The following is a 15,396-nucleotide window of genomic DNA, read 5'->3' as shown; positions in this document are numbered from 1 at the left end:
ACTTTCTTTCATTAGACACTAGAGAAAACTCCTGAAGGAATAGTGCTTGCTGTAGGTTGACCTTTTTCTCTTCCTTAGTATACAAATTGCACCAATTCACCTTGTTAGCCCTAATTTATGTACATAATTTCATGTATTTTTGCCAATTAACTCTTCTTTTGTTACACAAAACAACCAACGCATCCTTCTCTGCTATCAGTCGTTTTAATTATTTTGGGGTATATGAAAGTATTTGACGGGGAACATCAGTTTTGTAGAGAATAATACCAATCTGAGCCAAACACAAACAAAAGCTTAGAAGAATTCAGAGAGGCCTGGAAGGTGGAAGACAAATCAAATTGCTTCAGAAACAGAAATTAGAAGAAAAAAACACACTTGGAAACGGAATGGCAGCCATGGGGAAATAATGTCTGTGCAGTAGTTCTAGCCATGGCTCAGTCAATCACAGTGACCATACGAGCAGAAATCAACACCATTTTATATTTTATTGTATTTTCTATCACAGCTTGTTACATTGCCAGGGAACAAAAATACAATAAAAGAAAAATATTGCGAAATAGAACGTGGAGTCGTAGAGGCAGAGTGCAATCGTTATCAAGAAAGAAACACTCTCCGGAAAGTTTGATAAAGCTCACCGTCACAATGGCAGCAGAGAAGAGAAAGCCAGCGAGCAGAGTAAAGGGTTCAGGGTGGCAAAGGGTAAACAGCTGAAAAACTGAAAAATGAGGAATACCACCAAAAACTGAGACACTCATGCTGCTGTACAGAAACAGTAAAGAGCAAATCTATACAAGTAAATGATAGGGGCGACAAAAGCTCGCCGTGTACAGCGGAAAAAGGGTTTCTGAGAAGCAGCTTTACTTGCAAGAGCGAGGCAAGGAAGAAAGTCGGGGTTGGACAAGAAAAAGAGAGGGCGCGCGCTTGTATGGTTTGACGCCCCGTGATCTAAACGATGTGAGGTGTCTCTCGCTCTAAGGTATGATGGAATCAGGCAAGGGGGAGGTGTTAGAAGAAAAGCGGCAATCAAATCATATCCGAGTCGAAAAGTCGCACGGTGGAATCCTGGCCTGCTCAGTAATATCCTCTGATACTGATCGGGTCACTGGAATGAGTATCAGGCAATAAAGCAATCATGCCACCTGGAACAAATACATAGAGATGTTTCACTTCCACTGGTGCCCTATGTAAGCTAATTGTAGTAATCAAAATAATAATAATGAAGAAGACGAATTATAAAGATGATTTGTTTTGGTGTTACATTTTTCCAATTTCATTAACAGAAGTGAATTAGCACTATTTTAGATGATACCTTTTTTTGTTCAATGAAAGCTCAATCAACATCAATGTAATGGTTTTCAAATTACAATAACTTAGTAAATATTTACAATTCCAGAAGATAAAACCCTTTCTTGAAAAGTCACTGTTAAATTGCATATGGCTCCCATAGAAAGCCTCTATCATGAACAAGCTTCAAAATCTAGTTATTCGCTTTAGTGGCATCACAACAGTAGGTAACTAAAGGGGCTACTCACTGTTCTGATGTTTCTTCCCTTTTGTTCCACCACCTGGCCTTGGACTCCAGAGAAACAAGGGTGGCAATGAAAAGGCAGTTGTGGGTCTCACCCGATTTCTTTGGACCATTCCTGCTGTCCACTGATGTGAGGTTGGAGGGGAATACACAGACGGGGAACTCCTACAGAGCCACAGTCAGTGGGGTGCCAGGTTTCTACAATCAATTTTAAAATCGAGAGAATGCGAGGGATCAAGGTGGCAGGCACCCAGGTATTTATTTTTCAGTTTAGGCAGGCCAGGGTTTTTCAGAGAAAGGTGGGTGGTAAGAGGCTGGTAATTATTATTATTTGGGGGAGGGGAGGGCATATGTTGAGGGTGGTGAGGGTAGATGGAAGAGGCCAGACATTTTTATTTAATATGTGGGTGTTGGAGGGGATGGTTAGAAGGAAGCTAGTTTTTACTTTTGGGGTTCCAGGAGGACATATGCTGATGGTGGTGAAGGTTAGTGGCACGAGGCAAGCTATGTATTTTTCAGTTTGGACAGGGGAGGGTTATGAAGAGGTAGATTGGGTGGATGACAGGAGAGGGGTATGAATGAATGAATGAATGAATGAATGAATGAAAGGCAATTTGTAATGCGCAAAAACAATAACCCTCAGGTATCAAGGCGCCTAACAAAAGATCAGAAAATGATCGAAAGAAGGAGACAGGAAACCCTACATGTAGGCTTGCCGAAAGAGAAGAGTTTTTAGCGCAGAGCGAAAGTGCTGTAGGGACGGGAGAGATCTAAGGTCCAGAGGGAGGTCATTCCACCACTTGGGGGCAAGAGTGGAAAAGGCTCTGCCACCCCATTTAGCTTTTCGCACATGGGGAGCAGTCAGACGCAATTTCCCAGAGGAGCGCAAGTTCCTACCAGGAGTATAGTGGGAAATGATGGACCCAATTCCTGTGTCACTATTTTTAGCAATGGCTCTGTAGGTCATGCATAAAACCTTGAACCGGATTCGGTATTCTACCGGCAGCCAATGCAGCGTTTTCCTGGCTGCAGTGGCCGAGGAGCGTCTGGGGGTGTCCAGAACAAATCTGGCTATGGCATTTTGGACTACCTGTAGGCGCTGCAGCTGGCCTTTGTTAAGCCCAGCATACAGCGCATTACAGTAGTCCAAGCGCGATCCGATGAGTGCAACTGCAATTTGTTTTCTTGCCTGCAGGGAGAGATAGCTCCTGATCCTTCGTATGGTATGAATCAGACCCCAGCAGGTGGAAACAGTTCTGCTCACCTGACTGCCTAGATCGAGGGCAGGATCTATCAGCACACCGAGGTTCTTGGCAGATGTTGTAGGGGAAGGGCATGTCCCTAGTGAGTCCGGCCACCAATTGGCTGACCAGATGTTTTCTTTCCCCCCGAACACCATCACCTCCGTCTTCTCCCCATTCAGTTTTAGAGAGTTCTGAATCATCCAATGACCAACCGCCTCCATACAAGATCTAAACCTAGAGGGGATTAGTTCATCTGAATGGGGAAGAGAGACGAGGATTTGGGTGTCGTCTGCATAAGAGACTACCTCCATCCCGAAAGATCTTATTAGTTTGGCCAGTGGGGTCACATAGATATTAAAAAGGGTTGGGCTAAGTGCTGACCCTTGAGGGACCCCACATAGCACAGATCGGGATGGAGATAGGAACTCCCCCAGCTTGACTCTCTGTTCCCTCCCTGTGAGGAAGGAGGACAAAAGATCCAGAGCTGCGTTCTTCACCCCCACCTCCCTCAGTCGAGATGTAAGGACTGAGGGGGAGAGGGTATCGAAAGCCGCAGTTAGATCCAGCAGGACCAGGAGAGAGGTCTGGCCCTCATCTACTGTCGTGCGGATTTTATCGAGCACGATGGTGAGGGCTGATTCGGTGCTGAATTCTCTCCTAAATCCATGCTGGGAGGGATCTAGGCATTCCGAGCCTTCCACAAAAACAGCGAGATGCCTGTTAAGATGAGTCTCAAGCATCTTCGCTGGGGCAGGGAGCAGAGAGATAGGCCGGTAGTTTTTTAAGACACCCGGGTCCAAGGAGGCCTTTTTCAACAAGGGTTTTACTACCGCCTTCTTCCATTCTGTAGGGAAGATGCCATCTCTAATGGCTAGATTCATTACCTCTAGCAGTGGAGGTAAGAGGGTATCCCTACACTGCTTGATGACTTTCAGTGGGCAGGTATCCAGAGGGGAACAAGACTTGGTCTTAGTTAGCAATAGTTCAAGATCTTGTAGGACCAACAGAGGAAAAGAGTCCAGGGTGCTAGGGGGGGAGGTTTCTGTGATGGTCAGACTCATCTCTACCCCAGATGTGAATGCACTAAGACCAGCTCTTTGTGTCTCGAGGGCCAGATGAATATCTTGGATTTTAGTATGAAAGAAGGAGGCAATCTTGTCGCATAGATCCTGCGAAGGAATAACAGGATCAGGGGCTTGCAGTTTGACCAAGGAGTCAACAATTTTAAAGAGCTCCTTCGAGGAGGAGAGCGAGGTGGTAACAGTAACAAAGTAATCTTGTTTAGCTTGCAAGATTGCAAGCTTGTATTTTTTGACAAGGAGTTTATGGGCTTCCTTGTTCTTAAGGTCCCAACTGGTATGCCAAAGCCTCTCCTTTCTCCTCACCTCCTGCCTAAGGAGCCTGAGGGAGTCAGAGAACCAGGGGGCAGATGGACTCTTTCTGGCTCGGCGCCGAGATTGTACTGGGGCCAATTTATCCAATTTATTTTGTTAACAATAGTCCCTAGCTTATTTAAAGTTAGGAAGTAAACATTCAACATAGACTTCGGTGAGACCTATGTGATTTCCTCCTGTGTCCAGCCGGACAGAGGAGCATTTAATCTTGATTATTTGAGAAGATATAGGTAAAATAGGGAAGGGCTGATGAAAACAAGGGCACAGTCCTGTACCAAGTTTCCAAAAGAAAGAAGAAGGAGAAAGGCCAAGAAGTTAGAGGCAATTATAAATTAATAACAGGCAAACACATCTTGGAGCAACAAAAGGGGGCTTACATTACAATGAGTGACTTTCAGTTAAGCTCTCTCCAATAGTAACCACAATACATTTAAACAATTGCCATAATGTGGAACTATTCAAATAAGTCGACGTAACGTTTCGATCCCAAGCTCCTATTATACAGGGATCATCATCAGGACCACAAGATATCTCAACAGAGTAATGCCTGGTAGATTTAAAACGCCTCAGTGGGAGAGGGGAAGGGAAGTAGATCTCAGGGGAGTAGCGCCTTCCTGCTCCAATTTAATCCGGGTTGGACTGGGCAGTGGAGTAGCTGAATCGCTTCAATCGGGAGTCAGGGGAATACGTCTGAGTCTTGGGAGACAGCTGGTGGTGCTGTCTGTATGAAGTTAGCGCGGTTCTAGCATAGGGAGAAAACCGCGCTTTGAAATCAGGGTCTAGAAGCCGCGAATCGGCTAGAATTGAAGTGCATGGGAATGCCTAAATCAGGACAATTGGCGAGGCACAAGTGATAGAAAGACGGAGGACTGCGTAAGTACGGCTTCCTCCGGTCGGCAGCTACAATGGCTGTCCGCGTGCTTGTTCTTGTCTTGCTTCCGCAATGGGGAGTCGAAGACAGTCGAAGCACCGCCGACTGTCTTCGACTCCCCATTGCGGAAGCAAGACAAGAACAAGCACGCGGACAGCCATTGTAGCTGCCGACCGGAGGAAGCCGTACTTACGCAGTCCTCCGTCTTTCTATCACTTGTGCCTCGCCAATTGTCCTGATTTAGGCATTCCCATGCACTTCAATTCTAGCCGATTCGCGGCTTCTAGACCCTGATTTCAAAGCGCGGTTTTCTCCCTATGCTAGAACCGCGCTAACTTCATACAGACAGCACCACCAGCTGTCTCCCAAGACTCAGACGTATTCCCCTGACTCCCGATTGAAGCGATTCAGCTACTCCACTGCCCAGTCCAACCCGGATTAAATTGGAGCAGGAAGGCGCTACTCCCCTGAGATCTACTTCCCTTCCCCTCTCCCACTGAGGCGTTTTAAATCTACCAGGCATTACTCTGTTGAGATATCTTGTGGTCCTGATGATGATCCCTGTATAATAGGAGCTTGGGATCGAAACGTTACGTCGACTTATTTGAATAGTTCCACATTATGGCAATTGTTTAAATGTATTGTGGTTACTATTGGAGAGAGCTTAACTGAAAGTCACTCATTGTAATGTAAGCCCCCTTTTGTTGCTCCAAGATGTGTTTGCCTGTTATTAATTTATAATTGCCTCTAACTTCTTGGCCTTTCTCCTTCTTCTTTCTTTTGGAAACTTGGTACAGGACTGTGCCCTTGTTTTCATCAGCCCTTCCCTATTTTACCTATATCTTCTCAAATAATCAAGATTAAATGCTCCTCTGTCCGGCTGGACACAGGAGGAAATCACATAGGTCTCACCGAAGTCTATGTTGAATGTTTACTTCCTAACTTTAAATAAGCTAGGGACTATTGTTAACAAAATAAGCTAGTACCCGTGGTCCTTAGTTACTCTTATCGGGTTCCCTTGTTACTTATACCAGCCAATTTATCCAAGGCCTCAGTGGTGACCTTTTCGAAACGGGCAACTGCGGTCTCTACATTATCTAGGTCAGTGATGGTAAGACTAGCGGCCCAGGGCTTAAGAGAATCGCTGTTAATATTCCTAAAGTTTCTTGCAGTTTCCATTAGGTGGTTCCCTTTTTTACCGGAGTCCATCCTGTGATATTGCAGAAGAAAAGGGACCGCCAGGTGATCGGACCAAGATAGATGAATCGGGTCCTTAGTAGTCAGGCGAGGGTCATTGGAAAAGATACCATCCAAAGTGTGTCCTGCCCGATGTGTGGCTCCGGAGACACGTTGCGTGAGCCCACAAGATTCAAGGGCCTCAGTGAGACAGGAGGTATCAAAAAGGTCAAGCCGTTCTAGATGGTAATTAAAATCACCCATGATAGAAAAGTTGTCTCGACCAAAATAGGGTTCAAGGGACTGAAGGAAATTATGCGTAAAGTGGGTCCTCGAACCTGGGGGTCGATACACTAAAATACCCTTGAAAAAGGGGCGTTGCGCTTCCTTTATTGAAAAATAAAGTGCTTGAAAGCTCTCAGGGAAATCGAGTATGGGGACGATGTGACAATGTAGGTGATCTTTATAAAGGATCGCTATCCCTCCTCCCACTCGTCCCTGTCTATCGAGTCTGGCCAGGCAGTACCCTTCCGGGACCGCTTCGATGAGGTCTGGGTCAGATGAGTCCTTGGCCCATGTTTCGGTCACAAACACTAGGGTGGGTGTTTTATCCAAAACCATCTCCTTGAACATAACCTTGTTCTTGACAAGGGAACGGGCATTCACCAAGATGCCCTCTATTCCTACTGAGTTAGGGCTAGATATAACAGGGAGTTCCACGAGAGGATGGATGGGGGCGGAGTTACGGGGCCTCGACGTCGAAAGACATCCACATCGAAATGGGAGGCGAAAGTCATCTGGTTCGTAAGAATGTGAGCAGCATTTAATGCGAGGTTTAAGGGCCAGCATTTGGCGAACAGAGTAGCTGTAAGAGGGGGAGGGCATTTTGCCAGAGTCCCAGGACCAGACGTCCAGCACGTCCTCCGCGCGGACGAGCGCAGACGGGCAGGACTCTGGCTGGACTCAGGCGCGATGAAGGCGCCCCGCTGCGCGTCACCGCTGCGCGACCAAAGATTGGCTCAAATAGGCTCAGAAGGGCGACCTCTCGCGAGATTACGCGAAAGAGCCCGAGCCCAATCCAAGATGGCGCTCAAATTCGAAGTCCCCAAAACCCCGTGATCCCGGACCCGCCAAAGGCGGTGTAGATGGTCCCCAGGGGGGTTCTAAGGTGCAGGTAAGAGGCCAGAAAGGGCAGTGTTATTAAAAACAGGGTAAAAGTCACCCAAACAAACAAAATACAAAACGGGATTTTCTAAAAGTAGAGAGCAGCCAAAAAGCGAGGTATGGAATATGTTGAGGTTAGTGAGTATGTTTGACAGAAGGCCAGGCATGTTTTTTATTTGAATGTGAGTGGGTGGTTTTCAGAGGTCGATGGAGGTGGAAAGCTGCAGGCCAGGTATTTATGTTTTAGTTTGAGGTTATCGCGACGTCATACGCCAAGAGTTGCCATGCAGCTCCTATAATAGTTATACAGGATCTGCACGTTTGGGCAGCATACACTGTAGGATTGGTGACAGACTAACTCTGAACACCCCCACCGGGTATGTTGGCCTTTTGTACCAACTAGCTCACAGTGGCACTATAATCTCCTCTTACCAAGGAGAGAATAGTTCTCGGCAACCATCGAACATGACAACCCTGATCCCTCAGGACCGTGGAAACAATATACTACTTTTCGCTCAGTCACTCGTGCTTACTTAGTTTCTTCGCAGAGCGATACACAGAAACAACAGGCTGGGAGTTTTCAATAAGTAGTTATTGAACAGTTGTTATTCTGGTGTAGAATAGATGAGCTGCAACAACCGTTAGACAGTATAAGATCTAAATGATTAGCATTACTATAAAGGTAAATGGATGGTATAGCTCTACCATCTTACAATGATCATTAGTACATAAGAGTATATAAAACACATGATAACAAGATGCGTACTCCTACAATGCTTCCCTAACTAGATCTACCTACATGTACCTAGCCTGTGGATAGGTGTTAGGCCAAGAATCCCTCTAAAATGTAGTCAACCCAATTACCTGAAGTGGGAGACAGTGGGACCCCGTCTTGGTCTCAAGTTGGACACCCCGCGAGGGATGTTAGACCACTGCGAGCTGGAGTGTCTGCATGCAGGAACCTCAGTGTCTCTGGTCAGTGTGTCGGCCAAGAAATCTCGGTCTCCTCTCTCTGTCTTAGCAAGATGTGAGGTATATATACCCATAGGTCTCCCCCGGGGTCCTACCTCGCTGTATTACTGTGTCGGCCTAAGGATGACGTTGGGCATGAACTTCATACATAGATATTATACAGGAGATGGTAGTCCTGCTGTGCTTCCGAGAATCCTCATGCATAATGTATGAGATTTCAAACTAGGAAAAATCCACGTCTTGAATGCAGTGTTGTATCTAGGTAAAAGGTCAGTCCCCGTAAACCGTTACAAGTGTAATGTAGGGAAGAATATAGGTGAAGTTACCGGGCCTATATTATGGTACCTATATTGAATATGGTAACACACAAAAAAGGGAAAGGAGGTACAAGGGAACGGGTTTAAAGACCTGCAAGAAGTTTTACACCAATAAGGAATCACAAGATACACAAATAACCTCTCGGGTCTGAGCAACTTAAAAACATGAGCATGGGAAAGAAGAATACTATGATCAAACTGTATCTAGAGTGACAATGCCATAATAAGGAAAATAATCCCTTTCAGGATGAATGCCCTCACTCACCAAAAGGTGACATGCTTCATCATTTGGGATTTCTCCTCTCAGTGGGAAAACCTAGTCCCATTTTTGGATATTCAAATCTTTCCAGAGAATGGAGGGCTTGGTACAGAACTGTATCGTAAACCCACAGCCCGAAATTCGTTATTATCTTTTGAAAGCTTCCATCCTAAATCCCTCAGGGAGAACCTTCCTTTTGGTCAATTTTTAAGAATAAGGAGAAATTGTTCATCTATTGACAAGTACAATGAACATGCCAAACTATTGAGTACCCAACTCAAAGAGCGGAATTACCCTAATAAAGTCATCCGCATGTCCCGAAAAAGAGCTGCCAACAACAATCGTGAAGCCTTGATTGATTTGTCCAGCCCCAAAGAACCTTCAGGTAGACTCATTTGTGTGAATACTTATAACACTCACTCTAACAAGATCAAGAGTAGTATTCTTAAACATTGGAAGATTCTTAACATTGGTACGGAGGCATTAGCTCCTCCACTCTTTGCTTTTAAAAGAATTGCAAATATTAAAGACCATATTGTACACACCAGACCAAGAATCAGGCACAGTGCCGGTGAACAACAGTCACTATGGGGGTTGCCACCGGTGTGAGGACACTACCCTTGTGGTTTCTGTGCAGCCTGCCCGCAGACTTCACATATGACAGAAGTTGACATCGGCACTGGGAAACCTTGGTTTTTGAAGAAACATACCAATTGTAATAGTGACAACGTCATTTACCTTATCACGTGCCCTTGTCTTATGCGGTATGTGGGTATGACTACACGAAAGGCAAAAACTAGAATCCTTGAACATAAGAGCACCATTCGGTGCAAGAGGAGGGCAACCAAAATGACAAATCATTTTTGGGATTTTAATCACCAAGCAGATGATCTGCGTTGAAACCATTTTGGAGCAGCCCCCCATTCCTCAGCATATCACAGACATTTCGAAATTTATGTTTAGAAAAGAACAGCGGTGGGTGTTCCATTTAAAAAGTGACACCTTAGGGCTCAATGAAGATATCCCCTGGTTATCTTTGTAAAATTGCGTGCCCTTTATTTCAGTTAGTTTGCCATCTGCACAACTAATAACTATTTGTTTGTTTTAAAAAGATTGGTAATCGGGCATACATGAGAACTATGAGTGTGGTTATCTTCATAAAGATCACAATTTTGAATGTGAGACTTTTCTCTTTTCCAATCGTTTATTTTCATACATAAAGTTTCGCCAAATATTGTGAATGATTCCCCAATTTGGTGTGGACCATGGCGAATAACTTTTGTTAATATTGGTTGCTTTGCAATCTTACAAGTACTTATGTGTCCTGGTCCCGTGTTTCCCATCCAGGGACTTTGTTGAAGCTTTATACTAATAAAGCTCGTGCTTCAATTTTTGCTTTTTTCTAAAAAACAGACCCTTTTTTGGGTCGCTGGTTTTATCCAATGATTGTTTTGCACATGTAGGCTCACCAACATTGCCGTACGGTATTGGCCGTTAGTTTACATATCCTGACGACTATATGGCATTACAACACGCATGCGCCTTTTGAGCACACTAATCTCCCATGAGTTAACGCCCGAAATGAGACGGGCATTACTGTTAGACACCTTTGGGGTCCTGACATACTCTCACAGAGCCGAAGACAGATGGGTACTTAATTTCATTTCCACCACCCCATCGGTACCTCCGGTTGCAACTTCTGTACTACGACGGAGTTCCGACGGAGAGGTGAGTTCAGAAATGCTAGCATTGGGCAACACTGCTTTCCAGACTGCTCTGCTTGTGTGCGTTGTGAGGTTTAGACTGTAGATCTGTTGGCTTTTCTCCCGATTTGGAGAAATCTGTGTTTTTCGAATATGTTATCCGTTGGTTGGTAATTCATTATGTACTTCATTCTGAATTTTCAGTCGCCTAACTAACATTATTAAACCTCCATTGAGGACAACGATGAGAGGTTTAGTCTACTATTATTTTCCCTTTGGCCACTATGTAACCATTCCAATTTGTGGTTGGTCCATTTATGATTCTGGATCCCTCGGATTCAATTAGTGTTATGTGCACTAGATTGTATGCTCCCCACCTTCTTTGATTAATTCTGTTGGTAAATATCGACATTACTCACATTTCCTTGCACCATTAAATAGCAAAATGTATTGATTAGCTTACGCTTGCTTATTTTTGCAGAGCGGGGCTCCCTATCCTGAGTTGTAACCAGGTTGAGGTGGGCCTACTTGTCCCACAGATTGGGTGAGTCATTATTACTTGAGCTTCTAAACAGACTCGTCAAACGAACTATGTTTGAGACGTTTACACTATTGCCTCAAACATTATTGGTATTTAGAAAAGAGGTCTGAATACTTACATTGTTTCTTTCTGTGTCTTTTTCGTTTTTGCTTTCAGACAAGTTCCAGCGAGATTGTATCCGCAAGAGCATTAACTGGTTTGGTCTTTTTTCAAACTTTATTTGCACGTGTGTAACTTGTTTTGGTCCTGATGAAAGCCATATTTACTCTCGAGATGGTCATTGGCTGAAACATGTCGACCTTTGTCACCAAGCAGTTTCCAATAGTTACTGCTTTGCACTGTTTTTTATTCCTGGCAGGGCTAATGAGCCAATAAAAATAATTTTTTCACTAGCACTAGCCAGTTTTAGATCACACTCACACACTTTTCCATTTTTTTGCGCTGCGCCCTCACATCGCATAAGTGCTCGTCTTTGGGATCTTAGTATCCTAATTCTCCACACAATAGTAAAACATCCCTGAGCTCCCACCTCTCAGTGCGGTGGTTGTAGCCCTCAGTGGGACTAGGTTTTCCCACTGAGAGGAGAAAGCCCAAATGATGAAGCATGTCACCTTTTGGTGAGTGAGGGCATTCATCCTGAAAGGGATTATTTTCCTTATTAGGGCATTGTCACTCTAGATACAGTTTGATCATAGTATTCTTCTTTCCCATGCTCATGTTTTTAAGTTGCTCAGACCCGAGAGGTTATTTGTGTGTGCTCACCTATATTGAATATAACAGAGTGATGAGGGTGGGTGACAGGAGGGCAGTCTTTTATTGCACATTTGGAAGGCAGGCCATATTATAACTGGTTCCCCATTACTCCCCTAACTCTGCTCAAATTAAGCACTGAATATGAGTAGTAGTAGTAGTAGGAGGAGGAGTAATAATAATGGTATTACTAGTAGCAGTGTTAATGCTTGTAGTAGTAGAAGAAAGACTTACTGTTGACAGGCGTTTTTCTTTTATTGTTATTTTTAGTACTATCATTCGCTCTTATAGTCGATACAGCAGAAGTTATAGTATAAGCATTAGTTGTATTCATATTCTTATTACTAAAACCCATGTAATTGTTTGTGTTTGTAACCATAGTAGGTATTGGATTGTTACTATTGTTAACTTTGTTATTGGTTGTATTATTTACACTAGCAGTGATAGCTGAAGTGTTATAGCAGTTGTAATATTGTGATTGTTGATATTATAATTATTTTCCTAATTTAAAAATTCACATCAAGCGAAGGCAGTTTTTTTTCATTGACACCTCCTTTGTCTTCAACTTCTCACCACCCCTCCCTCACACGCATATGATATTAAACTGTTGCTTTGGAGGAGGTGTTTTCACGTCACTGTTTGCTTATCTCAGGGTGGTGTGGCTCAGAATCTAATAATGAGTTGTCAATTGGGCTTAACAGAATGCATTCTAAGTGTTGTCTGTGTTACAATTAGCAGGTATGTAAATAACAGCCCTAGCAGATGTTGCCGCCTGGAAGATAATGTGTGGGAAAAGTGTGATTCTGTGTGATCCTCACTATTGTAACTAGTAATGTGCTGGAGCCCATGAGTCACAGAGAGCTTGGAAGATCTCACTGATAATTTATGGTGTGTGTGAGTGGGCTCAAAGAGCCACATGTGTGGGCTCATAGGTACTTGCTTTCCCACTTCCTTGAAATTATGTCTCACATATGCTGTACCTTTTCCCTCGCATATGTTGACTTCTGAAAGATGCAAACACCACCGACCAATTTCCTATATAAATCTGACCCAAAAGGTACAAAAAAATTAGTCTTCTTCTATGCACATTTTAAACGTGAAAACGTTCTCAACAGTAGTACAACTATGTTAAATAGCTCTACTAATGATCAGTATCGTAAATGCTCGTTTATCCAAATTTCATTTATTTTTGTATCTAAAATCTGCCAAATACTTGTCTCATATAATCAGGAAGCCTATTGCTGAATTTGATTGCTGAATATTAGGCATCCGTCCAAAATTAACATATTGAAAACCAGAGGCGGCATTGGCCCTTGTTTTCAAATAAATGTCTGTTTTCAATTTAATGCAAGCTAAAATCTGGCACCAGGCATAAGATGTGTACAGTATTTCAGTTAAACAGTGCCCCCAGATGCTCATAATTACATCCTCATCCGGTTGCTCAAAATAGGAGCACTGGCAATTTGCAATGCAGACAAAAAACACTTTGTCCAGAAAACATGACTTACTTAACAAATGACTGGTTGTGCATTTATTTCTAAATGTGGATGTTTTTCATGAATTTTATTTCAAAAGAGTAATAACAGCATTGTTCATTAATACGTCACATGGCACAAAATGGACTGTCTCTTTCTGAAAACATGACTAGCGAAACCTCACAATATTATTCATTTTCATTGAATTTGTACCTTACTCTTACCTTTTTTTTAACCAGTCTCTGTAAATTGAGGAAACAATATCCACACAAAGCTCTGTACCTTATACATAAATTGCAATTTCAAATTTGAAAACAAATGCAATACAAAAATAAAGAACCATAACACAATTCTGCTTATGGGAATCCAGTGTAGGTTCAGAGTGGCCCGGTATATTCACATTTTTTGGATAACCTTTTACTGTGTTAAATAGTTTTATTAATGGTGTAAATGAACAATGAAAGGTACTCTTGTAATCCTCCTTCTCATTGGGCAGATGTATGAAATAGGATGGAAGCGCCCAACCGCCCCAGTTTTTTTGTATGGTCACAGTGACTTGCAATGCTCAACAAGCTCAGTAACTTCTATTTTGGCTGCATCCAACTGTACTCTATGTATTTATTGTTTAATGTTCTAATAGGAAAACTAATAAAGAGTTGTATTTAAGCTTATTGAATACACAATTACCCTATGCTGAGCCTCAGCAAAGAAAAGATCACACATCAAAGACATGCACAATCAGAAATATAGAATCACAGACTAATTGCTACTCTTGATTTCGCCATTGTGTTTCCCCTTGTCTTTTTCTGAGCCCGCCCCCAATAGATTCTGTTTATCTTAGCACAAGAGCTGAGATCTACCTCAATCCACTTATTTTAGTACACATAGCAAACACCAGTAGTATGGTCCAATTCATATGTGTTGTATGTTTAGCATTCAGCATGTGGTAGGAAGAAATAAATCCCATGATAATTTTAACTCAGTAAAACAGTCTAAATACATTGATGCCTTTCAATTAGATAACATAAAAGTATCAATGCAAGGGGGCCTTATTCACCTTTTACCTTACAGACAGCATTTATTTAAAGACGTTCTCCTCCCTCCTTCCTCAACCATCCACCTTTTATTCCTCATCCCACAATCATCATCTGTCATCCATCATTTCTCATCCATCAACTTTCAACAATCATCTCTCACCCATCACCTATCAGTCCTCATCCATCAGCCATCATTCCTCATTCAAAATCCATCAGTACTTCCTGCATGTTATTCCCCAAAGTCTTATGATGGTTTTGCACTAATAGCAAACAAACTCACTGGGATACCGCAAAGTTCAGAACAATTGTGCATATGTCCGATTTGACCAAGGTGTACTCCACCATTCTAGGCTTTTGTATCCCCTGGACTGTGCCTCTGTTTGGCAGTGATGCCTGTTCAGCAGTCCAAAGTTTAAGAAAAACTCACCCGAAAGTGGCTTTACCTTCTTCTTCAGTGAAGAGCCTGCTAACATGGGTATGGCGTAACATTAAGAATAGCACATGACCTGCACCAGGAGTTCTAAAATATTCATAAGCAGCATGTTTTTAAATTTCTTAGTGCAAGGATCCCTGGCAGGAGCGGCCCATGCAGGTAAGAGCGGTGGGCGGGGTGGGGTGGGGGACTCGACAGGTGACGGCGAGGGAAATTTAAATAAATAATTATTTACCCTCGTCATCGTCTGTCGAGTCCCCCCCAGCCCGCCCCACCGCTCTTACCTACAGGAGCCTCTCCTGATCACTGGGGACTATCCCAAACGTAGTTTGGGATATGTGAAGTACTACTCATGCAGCACTCCCTTACTCATTCTTACAATGCATTCTGAGTAGGCCCTAAAACATCTCAAATGAGAATAAAGTTGAATATTCAGAAAATATTCATATATATTTCCTAATAAAGAGTCAGATGTTTCAGGGACGATTCACACAGACAGGTAAGAGTATGAAAATACTATTCTGTGGTCCTG

Source organism: Triturus cristatus, chromosome 2_2 (assembly GCF_964204655.1).
Source record: "Triturus cristatus chromosome 2_2, aTriCri1.1, whole genome shotgun sequence".
Lineage (NCBI taxonomy): Eukaryota > Metazoa > Chordata > Amphibia > Caudata > Salamandridae > Triturus > Triturus cristatus.
Note: the sequence above shows the minus strand (reverse complement) of the source record.